This window comes from Amborella trichopoda, chromosome 2, assembly GCF_054954075.1.
Source record: "Amborella trichopoda isolate Santa Cruz 75 chromosome 2, AtrichopodaSantaCruz75HAP2 v2.0, whole genome shotgun sequence".
Taxonomy (NCBI): domain Eukaryota; kingdom Viridiplantae; phylum Streptophyta; class Magnoliopsida; order Amborellales; family Amborellaceae; genus Amborella; species Amborella trichopoda.
The window spans coordinates 18,641,630-18,647,724 of NC_142337.1; the positions used below are offsets into that span (position 1 = coordinate 18,641,630).

The 6,095-nt window shown below is 37.4% G+C and overlaps 1 long non-coding RNA gene across 1 annotated transcript; it reads left to right on the forward strand.

Moving 5' to 3' along the window:
- The first annotated feature begins 734 nt into the window (after window positions 1-734).
- On the forward strand, window positions 735-1,975 carry LOC148783143 (uncharacterized). The gene is made up of 2 exons (XR_016050457.1): window positions 735-1,336; window positions 1,409-1,975. It is a non-coding gene; the product is annotated as an uncharacterized LOC148783143 (long non-coding RNA).
- Window positions 1,976-6,095: the final 4,120 nt, after the last annotated feature.

Here is a 6,095-nt window from a genome sequence, read left to right on the forward strand (position 1 = left end):
TTTACTATTTCCAAGACTTGAAATTCATTTTTTTTTATGTTCATGTATCTCATGATCCAGATGATCAGATTTGATAGTTTATTTGGTATTGAAACAACTTTTTCTAGTGAATTTTTCAAATCGGGATGAAGCTCCTCTAAAGACTAGGATGTCCCTCATTATGTAAAACAATGAAAAGGCGATTTAGTTGTGGTGTGATAAGAGGCCGTCGAGTGTCAATATGAGCTATTGGAACGGGATCTACTTTCGAGGATCAATAAGGGTGGAAATGGTCGGGTCTGGTCGACCTAGACACCCTCATGGGCGTTGACCTTGGTCGGGGTCCAAGTGACTTGAGCTAGATCTGAGTCTAGAAATAATTAAGAAAAGAATTATTTTATATATGTAATATATATTTTTTTCTGTATTTTATATGGGTTCGGGTCGATCCTGGCCCTCAATCGGACCTGACTCTATAGCGTCCACGCATGAACCTGACCTCGCTTTGGTCCAAGTCATTTGGATCCGGACCTGACCTTGGGTTCAAAACATGGACCGAGACCAGGATCCGGACTCGGAAACAGGTCAAGTTGACCCTATTGCCATCCCTAATTATGAATTACAAGAAATAGTAAGAATATTTTTAAGTGGAACATCTTCACAATCTCTGGAGAGACGGTTCGCAATTAAAGGATAAGTAAGTCAACCAATTTAATACTTGGATTTTATATCATGCAAGGAGACATCAATTTTTGATGAGATCAAACCGGTCCAATTTCAACATCAAGTAGGAAGTTAATGCATTCGTCATGATTAGTAGCTCCCTATCAAGGTCATCGTCGTCTAGAGTCTCGTTGGATGGATCTGTGAGGAAGACCCTAGCGGGTGTGGGCAGATCACAACGCCCCTATTATTCTCTTCTTCTCAAGTACCTAAGCCATCAGGCATTTTTGGAAATGACATTCCACTGCTCTTGAACAGGCCCAATTCTCTCCAGGAAACAAGAGTAGCACACCCCTACAATACTTGTGGTTCATTTCTTCCCTAAAGAATAGAGAACATAGCAAGTTTCGCATATGAACCAACCCAACCCGGGACTCTCACTGTGATGCGGGGTGTTGCGGCTCCGTTTCAAGTTCAGGTTCGAGACGTGTCACGGTCACTCGCATGTTCGTGCCAACAGAGTAGCATTGCAGCACATTTACTTGCAATGTAGAGCCTCGACCTCTTCTCCCTCGCCATCGAGATGCATCTCTCTCCGAGGCGCCGACTGCCATCTTCCTCTGCTTCTCGCTCCCTCGCTTCTCTACCATTCCCTTGAGATGGCTTGGAATAGCACTCACCCATGTGAAGAAAGGTAACCCTTTCTTCTAGTTCTCTTTCTTCTCCTTGTTTCTCTTCTTCCTTTGCTCATCTCATTATATCACAGAGTCTGGAGGGGAAAGTGCAGAAAGACGAGGCCTGGCTTTTCAGGCCAGTGATGGTGCCTTTGAATTAGAGGATTAATGCACGTGCGAGGGCCTTTGTCGGATGTGGGAGCCACGTGCGGTGTGGGTCAGTAGAGAAAGCACACCCCTAACAAAGAAGCGATGTTTCAATGAGTGACCCCCCCACCCACCACGTAGTTGGTGTCGGGGCCAGTCTTGTTTTGGGGCAACCAAAGGTTCTTTTTTTTACCATCATGGTAATATGCACTACTTGGTTTTGGTTTTGTCTTTGTTTGATCTCTGTGCAATGTGTATCTACTCATGTATTATTGGCCTACCCACCCAAGCACATGGATGAAAGTCTAGAAAATTAGGTACTTTTTCTTGAATTTTTGTTAGTGTTTTAAAAATCGGCGATGGAACGAGAATCGCTCGATTGATCTGGAGCCATGGCGTGAAAGTAGGACAAGGTGATCTAACACGATGTATGTGGTTTTTAATTTTTTTTTTCTCAATTGCTGGAACACTTACAAATGTGAAATAAATAACCAAAAAGTGGTTTTCACTCGTTTTCATTAGTTACAACTTTTTTTATTCAATGAATAAAACCAACACTTGCTTATGGGAAAAAGAAAGCATAATAAATAAAATATTGTAAAGTACAAAATAAAAATGTGGAAGATTACCTCTATCGGATGTAGTACACCTCACACCGGTTCCCTTCCTCAAGTGGCACACGGGATTAATGGGAATCCTTTGGCTACTATCCTTACAACTATGTAAGCAATAGAACAATGTGCAAACTTCAAGGTTTCAATACCTTGTACCTGGGGCGTGCCACTTCTCGGTACCATAAGCTGTTGCGTGTCCCCCATTTGTTCTTCAATATTTTTCTAAGGGAGAGAGGAGAGATATCTTAGAGAGATGAAAGAGAGATGAAAGGTGTAGAGATTATAGAGATTTGGCCCCCTTTTTATAGACTTTTACTAGGATTAGGGTTTCATAGGGTTAGCCATCTTTATGGAGATTAGATCAAGACCATTGAACGTAGGAGACTTATGGGGTGAGAGATATGATTCATACAATCCTTAAATTAGTCATCATGATTAAAAGAAATGTACTAGAACCTTAGCTTTCAGTTTCCTTAACCTAATCCCATCAAATAAAATTAATATGGAAATATTTCCTTTATCTTCCATAATTTTCTAACATACTTTAACTTGAAAATCAAATCTCTTAATTTTTAAAACTTTCCTTTCTTGTTTCAATCAAAATCTCTGTCAAACACTTTCCATAAATTTCAATCAAAAGTGCATGGCTTTTTTCACAAGCCACTAGAAAAAGAAGTTCTCTCTTATGTGGGGCATGCTACTTATGGAGCCCCCAGTGGGCCCCACGCACCTCCCCATAAGCTTTATTTTAGTGGGCCCACGGAGTACAATGGTCCCCATAAGTAATATTAATTTTAAAACAAAGAAAGTGATTTTTAGAAAAATGTTATCACTTTATTTTTCTCTCTGAATATTTAAATACTGAAAATTGAATATCTCTTAATTTATAAATCCATTTTGTAACAGTAAAATATCTTAGAGACTTATAAAAAATAAAATAATCAATCTAAATAACATTTAATATTAAAATAATTATTTTCAAATAATTTTAATGGGAATCAGATCAAACTAGGTCTAGAAATTGTAGGATCGCTGAAACACTCCATCTTCTACTATGGACTATAATTCACACTTGCTTTCTCAAATTGACATAACAGTTCCCATGACCTAAATACCATTGCAAGAGTTCAAGATTGGGTTACCAAAGTTAGCCAAGACGCAAGTGGACACAATCTCAATCTATGTATTACAGGTTCTTCCCTAAAGACGAGTCCATGGTCACACAAACCTGATGCAACTACAACTTTATAGTACATAGGGGTTATCTTTCGCACATGTACACCTCAATGGTGGGTCGCTTTACCCATTCGGCTATCATATGTACATGCCGTGTGGATGGTTCAGTGATGAGGTTTTGGTCTTCGTTTCTAAAGGCCAACCATTATACCCAAGGGTCACACAGTCCATTGACTTATAATTCTAGGCAACTCTGACCTCATCAAGAGATGACTCTTTAAACCCTCATCGGTTTTATTCCATGCCTAGGCAACTCGATTGGTTTAACACGTCAAGCCAAGCCTGAGTACCGGTAAATAACATTTGCCTAATCTTAGTCCAGCATGACTATACTCCCACTGAGTCTATATTCTATTATATCAAATATTTGAATACAAGCTCTCATAAGGCCTTTTGTGACCACATAAACTCTACATAGGGTATTTTAACTAGAATCACTTAATTTAATTTGAAGTCATGGGGGACCCTTGGGATGCTTACGTTTTTTTTGGGTCTTTTTAGTTAGTTCGTACCACCAAAGTGGTTGGCATCATTGATCTGAACCGATCCAGAAACTTGTTAAGTAGGTGACTAGTTGGGGAACCCAATCCTGTTGCATTTTTGCACTGAAAAAATACTAGAAGTTATTTCAATACATTGTCGTTTCACATTAGTGCGTATTGAGAGTGAAACTATGTATAAATGTAGAGAGAGTACTAGTGGGTTTAGTTCCGCATTGAATAATAACGAAGTATAAGTCATGTTTAAATATGCGTTTACCATCTTCTATTGTGTTTCACCTTGAACCGGGTCTTGTCGGGTATGGGTTCATCCCTTACAATGTCAGGCCAGGTAAAACCAACCCAAATAATTATATCTCGTGGACAAATTTACTTGGAGAACTAAGATACACACCGATTCTTATCAACAAGGAAAATTATTTCATGCAGGTTGGACCACATTTCTATATATGCGGTCTAGGAAGTATAAAGCATTCATCTTAAAGATGAATCCAAGTAGGTGTTCCATCTAAAAACAATAAAAACTAACGGTCCAAATATTTTCGTATTTATTTTAGTTTTTAAAATGTATTTATTTTTTCATATTCATGCTCTCCATGTTAGAGATTACATGTCCTTAAAAAATGAAGTCCAAAACTCAATCTCAAAAACAGATTTATTAAGGAGCCCGCATTTCTACACATGCGGGCTTAGCCGTATAGATACCAGGTCCTATCAATAAAGGGCAGGTAATGTCTTAAGAAAGTGATAACTCGTACCTGGATACAAAAACATGTTGATTTCATCCAAAATTTCTAAAATGTTTGGGAACTTGTTTATCTTACTGCCCGTATTCCACCATCCAAATCAAATCACATTGTTTGGGAACGTAATGTTAATTTGTTTGACAAACATAATGTTAATATTTGTTTGTCAGACATATATGGCATCATATGTCCTGTGTTTATTCCTTACGCATTTAGTAATGGGTGAATTCAACTCGTGTACCCTGTCATTTCATGGGTTTACGATGATTGTGGCAGGCAATACATGCAAATATTTGCAGCTTTAACAGAGGGCACAAAGGGGGCCCAGCCCCGACCATAGATCAGGTCTTATTGGGCTTTGGATTCGTAGTGAATTTTTATTGGAAAAAGGTTATGTAGAGCCACGGCTCTAAACAATCAAATTAGAACCCGCCTCAAAATTTCATTAGAAGAGGTTTGTTTTAATGTTTAAATATCCTTAAATTGATCATCTCGACATCAAGATGCATGGACCTGAGAGGAAAAATGGATTTTAAGTTTTGGAAATAGTGTATCTTGTAATACATTTTTGAACAGTCAATTTTCCAGATTTTCAAGTCTTTATAGATCTACTCGATCTATATTATTTTTTACTATTTAAATTTTATAATTAAAGATAAAACTATATTTTAAAACTATCACACAAATTTCCAATAGTGAAGCCACATTTCTCAATACTATTTGAAGGTGAGTTTTACTTTGATTGTTTAGAACCTCGGCTCTTTACAAACTGCACCCATTTTTATTCAGGTACGAGCAGTCTAAATCACGTGTGTTTAACCTCTAATGTCTTTCCGTATCCATCTAGCTTCTCCTTTGACCAACCTTTTTTACCCATGTTTTTCGATGGGAACATAACTACTGGGATGGGTGACCTCATGGGAAGTCCTTGTCCTGCACCCCTTTTATAGGTAGGGCCCGTCATCCCGACTTATTCACCCATAAAAAAAACAAAGAATGATTAATGATGGCGCTTGGGGAGCTAGAACATACCCAAAAATTTGATGTTAATCACCAAATTTTTGTGCTCGGTGCAAATCAATGCCACAATGCAATTAAAAATCCAAAAAAAGATTTGGGCTTTGGGGTTCTAATCTAATAGGTCTAAGCATATCTGAACTTGGACAAATCCAACTTGTTTTTTGGGCTATTTTGTGAGAAATGAGCATATGTTTGAATGAAGAACACCAAATTATTCTTAGGGAATAAATTTCACTTAAGATCGACCACCCATGCGGAGAAGAACATACAACTAATTTTGTGGATTAATCATACAAAAATTGGTCTATGAATGAAATCTCAGTTCAAATTGGTGCCTCTAGGGTCGTCTATAATAATAATAATAATAATAATAATAATAATAATAATAATAATAATAATAATAATAATAATAATAATAATAAAAGAAAAAGAAAAAAAAAAAAAGTTGGATTTTCACACTCCTTTTAAATTGCTATCGTATATATTACTCCAATGAGTAATGCAGTAACGCAGTAA